The sequence below is a fragment of the Kogia breviceps genome, chromosome 1 (assembly GCF_026419965.1).
Source record: "Kogia breviceps isolate mKogBre1 chromosome 1, mKogBre1 haplotype 1, whole genome shotgun sequence".
Taxonomy (NCBI): domain Eukaryota; kingdom Metazoa; phylum Chordata; class Mammalia; order Artiodactyla; family Physeteridae; genus Kogia; species Kogia breviceps.
This window is the reverse complement of record NC_081310.1, coordinates 101,416,914-101,432,412: the sequence shown is the minus strand read 5'-3', so window position 1 is coordinate 101,432,412 and position 15,499 is coordinate 101,416,914. Positions and strand designations below refer to the sequence as shown.

The following is a 15,499-nucleotide window of genomic DNA, read 5'->3' as shown; positions in this document are numbered from 1 at the left end:
AAACATGGCAGCAACTGTGGTGCATACCTGGAAGACAATGAGGCAACATTAAACCATTCAAAAATGATATGTTTAAGAAATTGGATGATCATCATGTGGTAATGAGCATATATATTTCTATTGTCAATTAGTTAAAAAAAGAAAAGCAAATAGAAACCCCAGGAAAAACAAACATCAGAGGGAGACTCTCAATCCAAATAAGAAGCAACCTAAATTAAGGCATAGTTGTGAGGAACTGATTAGGTTAAGGAAAGAGGATTCATTTGATTTTGACTTTTGAACATTCTCTTGAGTGGTTCAGGATTATTTTCTTCCTTACTTGATTCTTCAGTAAATAATTTTTATATATTTACAGAATTATAAAAGCTGCCTTTTGATCTTCAATTTTTAGAATAAATTTTTAGACAATGTATGAAAGGCTTAATTTTGGTTTCAGAATAGAATATAACTATTGCAAACCCAATAAATGTAAAGAGGAATGGGGCAGTGATGGCAGAAGACAGAAGGTGAAGGATGTGGGGAGAAAGGGTGGGGGAAAGAGTAGAGGGGTTGTTTCTTCAGTTGCATAGTGACAAATCAAGGGGAACACTGTTTAAAATTATGAAGGTGAGAAGAGACAGTGAGAGGATAAGTTAGCACAAATCTCTGTTCAGGAGTCAGTAAATACTGTAGAGAGTTGATAAATCAAGAAGCTGAGGCATAAGCATATTATTTCGTATTTTGTGGCGACCACCAGAATAACTAAAATCAGAACTGTCTAAAGTTGGTTACCATAGGGAGTGGAACAGTGTAAGGAGGGGGAGAAGGAGATTTTTCACAGTGCTATATACTATTTAAATGTAATTTTCATCATGTGTCAGTATTACTTTAAAAGTGGAAATAATAATACTATTACCAAGTGTTGAAATTGGTGAAGAAAATAGACCCTCTTATACTCTGCAAGAGTGAAAATGAATTGGTCCAAACTTTTGAAAGGGCAATTTTGTAATATTAAAAAGAACCAGACTGTCCCTCAAGTAATCATACTGTGTAAGTCTCCAACCCACAAGGATGCTGTTGAGTGGCAGCTGGCAAACCAAGAAAAGGCAGAAGGATACACAGAGGTTCTCCTTCATTGAACACGAATGTGAACAGGTACACACACATGCTCACATCCTGCCACGTCTCACATATTGACTCACTAAGATGGAAACATCAGCTGCCCAGGTTCTTAGAGTTCTCCCGTCTCCAGCTTTAATTCTTTATAGTGATCCTCACATGGAAGGCTGTCTCTAGAGGTTTCTCCATCCTCACATGACTCATCTTGGTTTACTGTTGTGGAAGCGACTAACTTGGGAGCTGGGACTTGTCCCTACTGACAGAGTCTGAGGCTAGCCACAGTGTTCTAAAGCCCATGGACACTGGCCAGCCACTTGGAGGCATGCCCTGAGTCTGCTTGGCTTCTCCTTGTGGTTGCTCATAAGAGGCTCTGTTTGTGTTCCAAATGTGGTCAGCCTATTAGAGAGGCAGTCTCCGTGGCCTGACATGCTCACTCTCCCTGTGTCATCACTGATGTTATGGGAAAGAGAACACCATCACCTTTGGACAGCCTTGGCAATGGCCGTCCAACTTGAGTAGGGAAGCCAGGTTCTTCCTGTGATTTGGTGATGAGGCTCCTGGGAAATACCTATTGTCAAACTACATTTTTGTAGAGCATAAGAGTTAACACATAATTACTCACAGAAACCCTTAATCTCTGTTTTTGATGAGGAAACTGATGCTCAGCAATGATAAGGCAATTGTCCATGATGATTCCACTAGAAAGTAGTAAAGTATGGATTAAGATCCAGATCTGATTCCTAATCTTTATTTTTTCATACTACTCTGTGAGATGTTTCTAGGACTTCTTAGTGTGATACTTGTTGGGATTAGACAAGAAGCTCTTTACTCTACTTCAGAGTTTTGTAGAAATCCCTATACTGAATAGTGATATCCAACATCTCACTTTGTTGGGCTTTGTATTGGATCCTAAGTTCGCTACTTAATGACTGTGTGCCTTTGGTCATGTTCACATGACATCTCTGAGTTTTAGTTTCCTAATCTGTGAGATGGGGATAGTTGTCTCCAAGAAACCTCACCAGGTTGTTGTGAGGTTTAAATGACATAACGTACATCGGGCACTAAGTAGGAGCTCAAAGCAGTGGTGTTGATGGTGGTTGTCAATGTGTAGAGAATTCTTTTGAGACATATTGGACACAATAAACAGCCTTTCAAAATTTCCTCTTCAGATGAGTTCCTAATTAGCTACTCTCCTGTCTTAAGATGTCACCTCATCTTCACAAATTAACTTTAAAACTAGCTGGTTATACTACTTTGTAAAGATAATTTTGAGTTAGCAAACTCTCTTGCCAAAAACAACTGTAAAAGTGTTGTCATGTGCCAGATACTGAGCATCCAATGCAGGAATAATGCAATCAGATGACAGAATCTCATTCTTTTTTGTCCACAAGAATGTGGTTTCTCAAGGAGGAATGAAAACTGTGTGCATGGTACGCAGGGTCATTTTCAATTCATGAGACAGCATCCTTTCTGTGTGGGAGAGAGGCATTTGTTAAGTGAGTGCCAGCATCACAGGTGATCAGAGCATTTGTACTTGGTAAATTCATGCTTACCAGGTTCATAGGCAAACAAGTGGAGACTATTAATAACAGCTTTTGCACTTTGGAGGAAATGAATGTCAGATAAAACCATAGGCTGTGCTCTTCAAAGGAGGGTAGACAGGAGATGGGGAGGAAAGCAAGCATCTTGTCTGCAATGCGAGGACTGTGACACTGGCCCCAACCATAAGGGGGATGGAAAAGTTACGTCATTGCCTGTGAATTGGGGTAAGTCCACAAAGACACCAAATGCAGAGGAAGGGAGGGAGGTGAGGAGCAAAGGTACATGTGTAAAAAGGAAGATAGGTGTAGATCACTTAGGAGAGACTTGTTCTTAGTGGTAATATAAAGTGTCCACACCCAAATGTATACATGCTATAGACCTAGGGTCCCTCTAGCGCAGTGAGGCTCACAGAGGGGCCTTGATTATATGTCTGCTTGGGGGAACTCTGAGAAGTCAGGCCATCACAGGCCCTAGGGGTAAGAAGCCTACGTGCTTCTTAGAAAAAACGGTGATGGAATTGTAGGATTGGTCTTCAAAGGCTTGGTGTAAGGGATAGATATTAAGGCTGTACCAACCCCGAGTATGGAAGAAGAATAAGGGAGAAAGAGGGAACTTCTCTGGCAAGCTAGGAAATTCTCTCTGACTAATCGAATGTGTTGAAGGACATGAGTACCTTCACATCTAAGTCAGTGAAAAATGCTTTGAGTAGGACTCAGACTGGTCTTATTTTGCAGCACCTAAGAGACCTGAGTTCATACATTTCAAATATTGAGAAAGTTAATACTTAAAGATGCAAGAGAAAAAAAGCATGAGTCAAAACTTCAGAGCAATAGAAGGGATGGGGGCAATTTTGCCCCCTATCTCCTTCCAGGGGACATTTGACTTTTTTGGGTGTTACCTTGGTGGGGCAGAGAGTGACACTGGCATCTGGTGGGTTGAGGGGAGCTGCAGTGCTGCTAAATATCCTACAATGCACAGGACAGCTCCCAACCCCCAACAAAGAATGATTTGGCCCAAAATGTCAATAGTGCAGAGGTTGAGAAACTCTGGGTTAGAGTTATCATCCTTTATACCAAATGTATCAACCATTAAACAACGTAACTCACTGAATAAAAACAAAACAAAACAAAAAACACCACATGTGAGAATAGAGGCTTATGCTAGAGACAGAATAAGTCATATGATTAATGAAGTCACTGTAAATGAGAAATCTTAGCTTTTTCTCATCAATCCCTTATCCTAAGCTTTTCAAATATGAAGTAAGACTAATTTAATAGAACCATATTTTTAAAAGCTGTACAAATTTTATAATGGCATTGTTATAACTTCTAGGCATATGTATTATTATTCTTTATAGTTTATAAATCACATGAATTGCCTTATTTAATGTTTATAATTTGGTATAATTATCCCAATTTTATAGACTTCTAGAGGTTGCATTTTAGTTTTTTTGGACATCTGTCAGGCACTGTACTAGGTATTGTGGTTGTTACCCAGACAGATAAAAGCTTAGTCTTGAGAAGTTCAGAATCTCCTAGGGAGCATAGAGAAGTGATACATATAATAATAGAGGTATAAACATAGACATGGGAGAACGGGGGAGGGAACTGAAGTCATCTGCCAGAGGTTACAAAACTAGTAATTGGCAGATCTGGGGCTTGTCTTAAGGCCTCCTGAGTCTCAAGCAAGTCCTCTGTCTTGGCATAAAAATATAACCCCCTTAGCTTTTCCAGAGATGTAAAATCAAACCTGAAGAAAATCACTCAAACACATCCATAAATTACAGAGTTGGCAGAAGTATAGAAACACGGTTGAAAAGTCAAGAGTAGGATATTAAAAGGCAAGATAAGACCTTGCAGGACAGAAAAACAAAGAGGCTGCTGGCTTCAAACCCACCCGTGCGTGGGTTGTTCTTGAGGTCTGTAATTATTTTAGGACCCACGCCCTCGGGGAGGAGTGTGACTTTGAGTTGGAAGAGCAGGAAACAGAAATCACTTGCGGTTGGGCTAAGAAGTCCCTTCACACGCCCGCCAAGTACCCCTTCCTCCCTGGGAAGCGGGAAGCGGGGGGGTGAGGAGTTCTTCATCCAGGGAGAAGGCTTAGGTGGGTGGGAGGAGTGCCCTGATGACGCAGGTAAACAGCGGGGAAGGCACAGCAAGCTGCCGGCTCTAGAGGCTTGCCTCCCACTGGTCAGCTCTTTCCCGACTCGCTTCCTCCCCCAAACCCGGAGGGAAATATGAAGCCACAGTTTACCCACAGTTATTCATCCTAATGACAAACAAGAAGCTGATTGCAATGAAGCATCATTTCACAGCTGTTTGCTTTAGCTTCTACTTCCGGGGAGACGTACTCTGTGCCACCGGGCCTTGCTTAGCCTGCCCTGAGCCCCGCGCAGTCAGGCTGCGCTGCTCCCGTGGAGGAGGGCGGCCCGGCAGCTCCAGCGCCGGAAGCCGGAAGCCGAGGGACTAAGTCATTCCCTTTGTCCTTTCAGGCAGAGACGGCATAATGATAGGTTATTCACCTTTGCTCTGTGTTGAAATTGCCCAGGGAATTCTGAAAGCACACACACACACACACACACACACCCCTGATCTGTCTGTAGTACAGCCTGCTCTGCAGACCCTCCTAGTGCAGCTAGGCACAAGTGCATGGAGAAGCAGACACACAGAGGATGATGAGGTGGACCTTCAGAAAGAAACTGGAATGAGAAACCCTCGCTCTAGAAAGAGTAGACAGTAATGTTGACCCATGATAGTTTTCTATTTCTGGATTCCAAGCCCCTCAGGCCTGGTTGTAGCTCTTGACCTTGAATCCTCCTTTTAAAATGTTTCTTCTGGGCTTCCCTGGTGGCACAGCGGTTGAGAGTCTGCCTGCCGATGTAGGGGACACGGGTTCGTGCCCCGGTCCGGGAGGATCCCACGTGCCGCGGAGCGGCTGGGCCCGTGAACCATGGCCGCTGATCCTGCACGTCCGGAGCCTGTGCTCTGCAGCGGGAGAGGCCTCAACAGTGAGAGGCCCGCATACCCCCCCCCCCACACACACACACACAAAAAAAAATAATTAAAAAAAATGTTTCTTCTGAAGCTACTTCGAGTAGCTTCTATTATGTACAACAAAATGAAACTTCACCAAGACTTTCTCACAACCCAGCCAATACTGATCACTGCAACCTGCTTATTTTACCTCAGAAACCTCTCTTACATCTCATCTTTATGGACTTTTCAGTGGGGTTCTCATCCTTACTCTTCCTGAGTGGGCTTCCTGGCCTCTTCTCTCTCATCAAGCCTCCACATAAAACAGATCTGACCCACTTACCCCCAAACTTAGAGTCCTTCACTGTTTCCTCATTGCCTATTAAAAATAACAAAACAGTTCTGTATAAATTGCTCTGTAAACATATCTCCTATGTTACTACTGGGGGAAAAAATGCAGGTCAGTACGCAAAGGATCTTTTAAAATGTGATTTAAATTTGTATACATAAAAATACCTGCATAAATTTCGGAAAAACGGAGGACATTTATTCAACTATTAGCAGAGGTTTCCTTGGTATGGTGATTTTGGATGGGCAAAGAGGAAATTTCCATTGTGTCGTACTTTCTATAACATTAATAAAGGATGGGGAGTATAGGTATTTTTAAATTTTTTCTATTTTCCTCCAATATTCTTTTAAAACTTTCCAAGATCCTTCACATTCTGCCCCCACCTACTTCCCAGTATCCCTCCCACTACTCTGTGTCCAGCTATTCTAAGCTTTTCATTCTTGCCCAAACTTAGGATCCCCTTTCATGTAACTGTGGCATTGCCTGTTCTGTGCCTTCTTCCTGAAATGCTTGTACTTCATTCTCCATCTGAAGTGCTTCTACTTTTCCTTTTGACCCAGGTCAAATATCACCTCCTCAGAGAAGGCTTCTTAGACTGATCCATCTCTATCCCATGTCAGAGTTAGTTGTTCTATTCCAGTGACCCTTTGGTCCCTGCTTCTCTGTCTGCTATTACACCATCAAACTGTGTTATGATTGATGAGGTCGCAGGTTGAGATGTATTCGTCTCTCTCTTCTGTATATAGCACAGAGCTGGACTGGTAATGGCTGCACAGAAAAATCTTGGTTGGTTGAATAAATGAATGAGTGAATGAATGAATGGGTGAACAGGCTCTGCCACACAAGGTAGAGCCATGATGCAGTTGCAGCCTTCCCTACCTCTACCAGATAAAACTGACCGACTAGAACTCATCAGAGTCCTGTTCCTGAGCCAGTCTCAAGCACAGAGCTGTTGCTTTTCACCAGCCAGCTGGCTCAGTTACCAAGCTGGGATGGTAATCGTTAACATGACACTTTAAACATCATAAGATCAGTAGGAAATGTGTTTCTAGTGGTTAGTGACTAAGAATAAAATCATGAGGCTATGCCTATTCTGAAAACTAAGTGATGGACCAGAGCTGATTTCTGTGTAAGTACTCACTACTCCCTCTCTCCCAACATATAAAAAGAATTCTTTAATTGTACACTCCTGATTTCTCCCCCACTTTCAAAGAGGAAGGATCCTTGTTTCTGGGAGAGGAGCTAAGTCAAGCTATATAACCCAGTCCTGGGGGAGGAGGAGAATGGAGGTGGAGGCAGAGAGTAGAGGAGTTTTCTTCAGGGATAGGAGGAGAACCTCTCAGAGCAACTCTGAGCAAAGGAGAAAGAAACGAAAATGTAGTAAATGTTTATGAGTTCCTATCTTTGTCTAGCTTCCATAATGACTTGCATGAGGGATGAGCAAATAAATTCCTTTTAATCTAGTTTGGCTATTGTCCTGTGCTTCTGAAATGTGACACTGTCCCAAGGCCCACACACAAGAGTTCAAGTTTTGTAAAAGGTATACCTATAAGTGGAGGAGAAGGGACTGCAAAAAGATCAAGTGTGTCCTTCACTCAGGGCTATGCTAGCTCCACAGCTGGCTCTTCCAGAGAGAACACAGCCAGGGAAAGCAGAGGCAACAGAAGTCCCAGAGCTGGTAGTTTTGGCTGTGGGCGAGGAGACATCCTGGACAGTGAGGCACTGCATCGTGGGGGAGGAGGGGAGGGAGACCCAAACAAGACACTGTCCTCACCATTCCCTGGGGCCCTTAATCCAGGGATGTCCAGGAGTCCGTGGGGATGACTGCAGGGGAAAACTGAACGGAAACTCAGTCTGGAGCCAGGTTACAGCTTGATGTGGGTACCTTGGGGCAGCGTGAAACTAGACAGGCTTCCACCCCGACCAGGGATGCCCCAGGAGCTGCCAGACCACTACTGAGTCGTGGAGCTCACTACTGGCAAGTGGTGGCTCTGGGGCAGCCAGGGTTTCTAATACAGTAAGTACCCCACATACGAACGAGTTCCATGCCGAGAATGTGTTCCTAAGTCCAATTTGTTCGTAAGTCCAGCAAAGTTAGCCTAGGTACCCAGCTAACACAATCGGCTAGGTAGTACTGTACCACAACAGATTTATAATACTTTTCACACAAATAATACATAAAAAACAAACACACACAAAAAGTAAAGAAAACATTTTTAATCTTACAGTACAGTACCCTGAAAAGGGCAGTAGTACAGTACAACAGCTGGCATAAAGGGGCTGGCATTTAGTCAACAGGCAAGAAGAGTTACTGACCGGAGGAGGGGGAGGAGGTGGGGGATAGTAGAGCTGAAGGATTGTCAGCAATAGAAGACAGAGAGCAAGCTGTATTTCACTCATGCCTGACATTGATGGCACAGGTTCTGGTTCCTTGCTGGATCAATTCTATCTACCCTCTTGAAAAAATGATCCAGTGATGTCTGGGTAGTAGCTCTTTTTTTCTTGTCATAGATGACGGTAAAGTGCACAAAAGCACAACCCCTTGTGGAGGATGCATGCATGTGACAATGTATGCCAGACACGTGAACTAGCTTACCTGATTGGACATGCAAACGCATGTTCCCATCTTTGAAAGTTCGCAACATGAATGTTCGCATGTGGGGGACTTACTGTATCTCAACAATGGTTTACTCAAAGAGAAACCACTGGAGACTGCCCTCAGCCCACACGCCAGCCGGCTCCGTTATGGCGACCACAGCCCCAGTATCGTGACTGGTGGTGATGAACCAGATTATGACCTATATTTATTTTGTATACCTAGTCATTATGCTGAGGATTTGGAAAAGGTATTTATTCCTCATGGACTAATTATAGACAGGACCGAACGGCTAGCTTGAGATGTGATAAAGGAGATGGGAGGCCGTCACGTTGTGGCCCTTTGTGTGCTCAAGGAGGGCTATAAATTCTTTGCTGACCTGCTGGATTACATCAAAGCACTGAACAGAAATAGTGATAGATCTATACCTATGACTGTAGATTTTATCAGACTGAAAAGCTACTGTAATGACCAGTCAACAGGTGACATAAAAGTAATTGGTGGAGATGATCTCTCAACTTTAACTGGAAAGAATGTCTTGATTGTTGAAGATATAATTGACACTGGCAAAATAATGCAAACCTTGCTTTCCTTGGCCAAGCAGCATAATCCAAAGATGGTCAAGGTTGCAAGCTTGCTGGTGAAAAGGACCCTTCAAAGTGTTGGATATAGACCAGACTTTGTTGGATTTGAAATTCCAGACAAGTTTGTTGTAGGATATGCCCTTGACTATAATAAATACTTCAGGGATTTGAATCATGTTTGTGTCATTAGCAAAACTGGAAAAGCAAAATACAAAGCCTAAGATAAGAGTTCAAGTTGAATTTGGAAACATCTGGAGTCCCATTGAAATCACCAGGAAAATTATCAAATGTTCTAGTTCTGTGGCCAGCCGTTTAGTAGAGCTTATTGCATGTATCTTCTAAGAATTTTATCTGTTTTGTATTTTTAAAATGTCAGTTGCTGCATTCCTGAACTCTTTATATGTACTATGAGCCTACAGACTATCAGTTCCCTTTGGGTGGATTGTTGTTTGACTTGTGAATGAAAAATCTCTTAAACCACATCACTATTGAATGAAAATATTGAAATTGTATCTATAAGAAACATTTAAAGAAAAGAATATATTAGTTTTTTAATTGGTATTTTAATTTTTATATATTCAGGAAAGAACAGAAGTGATTGAATATTGTTAACTATACCACTGTGTGTTTAGAAAAGTAAGAAGCAGTCAGTTTCATATCAGTGACAGTATTTAGAGGTAACATTATGTCAGATAAACCATATATCCTGGAATTATTTTAGTAGGTTTCAGCAGTATTAACTATTTTCCCGCTTGTTCAGCTTATTTCTGGCAAATCTTTGTCAACAGCTCCTTCTAAATACAGGTCAGTAAGTTCCAAAAACCTACCACTTTTGGAAGTCTTCAGTGTAAAAATCCTTAAAATAAAGGCTGTCTCTTTAAAAGAAAAAAAAGACAAAAAGGAGAGAAACCTCTGGGATATACTCAGAATCTCCCCCAAAGTGGCTGCAGATCCTAAGATCAGAAGGGGAAGATCCCGGGTCAAGGCAAACATTAAAGAGGCAGTAACACATATGGGTTAATTAGCTGTGGGGAGAGGAGCTCTTGATCATGGCAGCCCCTGTGGTCCAGGCTTATTACTGAAAAGCTGAGCTTGGGCTAGGGAATAGCAAAGGTAAAGCAAAGTGGCTTGTTTGAAGGGAGGCATCTTGGATGGGAAGCAGTGGGGTGCCTTTGACTACAAAAGCCAGAAGGTCTGGGGTTGAGGCCTTGCCCACTGCTGACATAAATAACATTGGCCTCTCAGTTTTCACATGTGAAAAATAATATCTCCAATATTTTGTACATGAGAGTGTTTGGCACATAGTGTACATTCATTCATTTATTCATTCTATAAAAACATTAGGCACTTGCTATGTGCCAGGCAGCAGGCTAGGCACTGGGGACACTGGTAAGCAGGTAGATGTGGCCCCTGTCTTCATGGGGCTTACATTCTACTGTAGGAATCAGAATGTTCGTTGAGTCTGGATCCCTCACTGCTTGCCCCTTCCTGGAACCTCTTTCCTGTGGAATGGGCTTCAGCCAGTACTTTTATTTTATTTTATTTTATTTTTTAACATCTTTATTGGAGTATAATTACTTTACAGTGGTGTGTTAGTTGCTGCTGTATAACAAAGTGAATCAGCTATACATATACATATATCCCCATATCTTCTCCCTCTTGCTTCTCCCTCCCACCCTCCCTATCCCACCCCTCTAGGTGGTCACAAAGCACCCAGCTGATCTCCCTGTGCTATGCGGCTGCTTCTCACTAGCTATCTATTTTACGTTTGGTAGTGTATATATGTCCATGCCACTCTCTCACTTCGTCCCAGCTTACCCTTCCCCTTCCCCTTCCCCGTGTCCTCAAGTCCATTCTCTACATCTGCATCTTTATTCCTGTCCTGCCCCTAGGTTCTTCAGAACCATATTTTTTTTTTTTTAGATTCCATATATACGTGTTAGCATACGGTATTTGTTTTCTCCTTCTGACTTACTTCACTCTGTATGACAGACTCCAGGTCCATCCACCTCACTACAAATAACTCAATGTCATTTCTTTTCATGTCAGCCAGTACTTTTAGAAAGTGTTAGCTGGGAAGGGAAGGGAAGACTCAGGACACCAAATTTTAGGACAGATAGGGAAGTAAAATTGGTCTGGCCATAACCATTTTCTCCAGAATAAGGGACTTGTGGAGAAGCTAAAGAGGCCCCACAATAAAGCCAGGAGATGATTACAGCCTCCCTCCAGGACTTTCCAGGAAAATCATCCAGGCCTACAACAACAGCAAAGATAATCACAACCGGAATTTTAACAGTTCTTCTGACATCAGCAGGATATTCAACAGGTCATTTCTACAGACCCACTAGAAAGTCAGAAAAGAGGACCATAGGAGAAAAATGAAAAGAACTATGATGATCAATTGTAAAGGTAAAAACACTATAGTGGTGATTTAATTAAGGCTATCTATTTATCCATCTACATACCAGTTCTTTCCCCTCTCTACAGAGAACTGTTTAAAATACAATATATTTCTGTTGTGGTGGGAATATTTTAAGTAAGACATAGGAATGGACTTCCTGACTCTAAGAATCGTTAGGTGCCAACCAACTAGAGGATTACAGAATGAAATCAGCTTTCTTACATTTGAGAGAACAAACTTGTAGATAAAGTAACCAAAACTGGCCCATATGAATGCTTGTTACCTGATTCTGTCCTTCAAGGCCCAACCTCAATGAGTATTATCTATGGTATGTAAGCAAGACTTGACACCTGCAGGCTGAAGGAGGCTCAATCCCTCTTGAAAGCTCTGCTCTGGAGTCTCCTTTTGGGCCTCGAGCCCATCTTACATCTTTCCCATCAGCTCACTGCCCAAGAGCCTGACCTTCAGGAGCTGTGTGAGTACTGCTTGCCCTGGGCTTGACTTGGGTTCAGTCAGTGGGAAGTACTGGCAGGGCATCCTCCAAATAAACTGGAGAAAATCAAGGTGGAGTATCTCTTCAACCCCCGTCCTGACGGTTTGACACCTGCTAGGTTCCTTCGTTGAGGCTACAGCTCCCGTCGGGTGGCCTTTTCTCCAGCTACAGTAGTCACCGGGTTCGGGGACATGTTCCCCCATCACACCTTCATGCCTACAGGTGGTAACAGACTGTTGCTAACCCTGGACTTCCCTCAACCCTGCTCAGACCTTTGTAAAGAGTGCTTTAACAAACCCTCCCTTAGTCAGCCCTTTGAGTGTATGTGCCGTCTGTCTCCAGCTGGAATTCTGACTCATACACTCTCTGAATTGGACTTGTGGAATTTCTGAAATTTCATTCAACATTTCTTTTAACAAAAGTGTTTTGAGCAACTACTTTATACAAATGATAAATACTGAAAGACTTAATAAGATCTAAACATTTTTGAGTGTCTGGTATGTGCCAGCTAATAGACTAAGCAATTTATATAATTTAATCATTACAATAATTTTGTGATGATGTGTGGTTTTTTTTTTTTTTTTTTTTTTTGGTAGTACTAGGGCCTTTCACTGCTGTGGCCTCTCCCGTCGCGGAGCACAGGCTCCGGACGCACAGGCTCAGCGGCCATGGCTCACGGGCCCAGCCGCTCTGCGGCACGTGGGATCTTCCCAGACCGGGGCACGAACCCACGTCCGCTGCATCGGCAGGCGGACTCTCAACCACTGCGCCACCAGGGAAGCCCTGATGATGTGTTTTTAAAACTCTTTTCAGGTATGGAAACCAGTGTTTGTTATAAATAAGTACCTTGACTGAGGTTACATCACCAGTAAGTAGAGGAGGCAGGATTCATACCCAGATGGGTTTCATTTCTAAACTTATACTTTAAACTTCTTCTTTTTATGGTCTCTTATATACAGTGATAATTGTGATAGGGTATTCAGGGAAAAAACACAGGAGGAGGGAGGACCTCATGTACTAATTGCATACAGAAAACTAGGCTCTTTTTTCAAACTTGAAGACTAGTAGGAGGGCAAACATACACAGACAGCTAACTGGATGAAATGTTTATCAGATGAACTAGGGGTGGGAGAAGAGGATTATGGAGGGGTGAGTATTATGTGCAGTGATAGGCAGTGATATGTTTAGTAGGTGGTCTCTATCCTCCCCAAAAGCTTGGTTTACAGTGTTTGCCAGTCTCTGTGACATAAATACCCCCACGATGGCCAATGTCAAGCTACCAATATGGCATCACTGAATGGCACGTGGGGAAGAGATGTGCAAACCTGGCTCTTGAGAGTGGGTACAGGTCTGCTGCTGTGCACCACTGTATTTATGTGCAAGGGCAGGGAGTCAGGAAACAGCACATGTGTTTGCGGTACTCTAGGTTGGTAAGATCTGCTAGAACACAAGGAACAAGTAGCAGGGGAAGGTGGAATGGGAACAGGGCTGAGACAGGAGAAGTGGTGGAAAAGACCATGAGAGAGGGCTTTGGCTGGAGCTGCACTGTCCAGTTTGGTACCCACCCGTTGCTACTGAGTGCTTGAAATGGTCCAAATTGGGACATGCTGTAAGTGTAAATTATACGCTGGATTTCAAAGACCTAGTAAATATATATATCATATATAATTAATAGATAGATGAATATATATAGTTAATATATTTGTGTTGACTACATACTAAAATGATAATATTTGGATATATTGTGTTAATCACATATTTACAATTAATTTCATCTGTTTTCTTTTTACTTTTAAAAATGCAGCTACCAGAGAAAGCCAAACTACATGTGTAGCTCGCAATATATTTCTTTTAGACAGCTCTGAGCCAGAGAATTTGGACTTTATTCAACAGGCAACAGAGAGTCTTAGAAGAGTTTTAAACAGATATGGTCTGCTTCCCATAATGATCCATCTGGTGCCGTGTAGAGTTTGCTGAGCCCAGGCCGGAGGAGGGAAACTTGAGAGAGTCCAGGCCAAAGGGACGCAGCACTGAATGAGGCAGAGGACGTGGGGATGAAGGAGGAGAGAGCGGACTGGATGGGACAGGGTGGCTGATTGCATGTGAGAGGTGGACAGAGGAAGGAATCGAGGGTGATGCCCAGGTTTCTGGCTGGACCACTGTTCAGCTGGAGTGGTATTACCAGAGATGGAAGGGTAGGAGGAATGAAGATATCTTGGGGGGAGATAATGTGTTCAATTTCAGACCTGATGAGTCTGAGGTGCTAGGGAGCTTTCAGGTGTCCAGCAGGCGAGTGGGTACAGGGGTCTGGAACCCTGTTGGCACCGTCTACAAAATGCATCCCGAATCAACAGTCTCCTACCACCTCTACTGCCTCCTCCTAATCCAACCACTATAATATCCTGTCTGGATTATCGCTGCAGCCTTCTAGCTAGTTTTTTGCTGATGCATTTGCCTTGCTTTTTCTCAAGTCCCAATCAACAGGCAGAATAACATCGTTAAAAGCACATCAGAACATGGCATGCCACCCTTCACAGTCTTCCAGTGAATTCCACGGCACTCACTCCACTCTGTACAGTGGCCTAAGGTCCTGTGCGACCTGGCCCTGCTACTCTGAGCTCCACTGCCCTCTCCCTCAGTGACTCTGCTTTAACCACACTGAGCTCCTTGCTGTTCCTGGGACTCACCAGGAATCCTCCTTGCCTCAGGGCCTTTGCACCTGGTACTCTTCCCTTGGATTTCTGAAGAGCTATCTCCCTCACCTCCTTCAGGTCTTTACTCAACTATCCCTTCTCTGTGAAGACTTCCTGCTCACTCCATCTAAAATGACACCCCACTCTTTCCTTCCCTTCTTTATTTTTTTCACCAGCTCTTACCACTATTAATCATACTATAAATGTTACTTATTTATCATATTTAGTGTCTGTGTCCCTCATTTGAATGTAAACTCTGTAAGGCAGAAATTTTCTCTATTTTATTTTCTGCTGCATCCCTGAACCTGGAATGGTTCCTGGTGCATAGTAAAAACTGAAATATTTGTTAAATGAAAGAATAAACTGCAGAAGATCAACGGGCTGAGTCTATAAGGCCTAGGAATAAACAAGTCCTTGGAATCCCATCTCTGACACTAGTCATTGTGACCTTGGACTGATTATTTACCATCTCTAAGCCTTAATTTTCTCATCTATGAAATGGAGAGATTAATAGTACCTCCCACAAAAGATTTTTGTGAGGATGCATCCAGTCAAGAAATATTTATGGACCCCCTCCCATGTGCCAGGAGCTGTGTTTAAATGGGGATTAGATGAGAGAATTTATAGAAGATTTTGACATTGTGTCTGCCATACTGCAAACCGGCCGTAAAGCCTTTACTGAGTATTAGCAGAGGAAGGTGTTAAGCAGTCAGGAGACAGGGCTGTGTGAGAGCCACTGGGCTGGGAGTGAGCGCAGTGCAGGCTGAGGGG

At 43.0% G+C, this 15,499-nt stretch overlaps 2 pseudogenes; both read left to right on the top strand.

Moving 5' to 3' along the window:
* Positions 1 to 15,499, top strand: part of LOC131760407 (phosphoglycerate kinase 1-like) — a 54,288-nt pseudogene that overhangs the window by 16,891 nt on the left and 21,898 nt on the right.
* Positions 8,568 to 9,461, top strand: LOC131760462 (hypoxanthine-guanine phosphoribosyltransferase pseudogene; annotated as a pseudogene).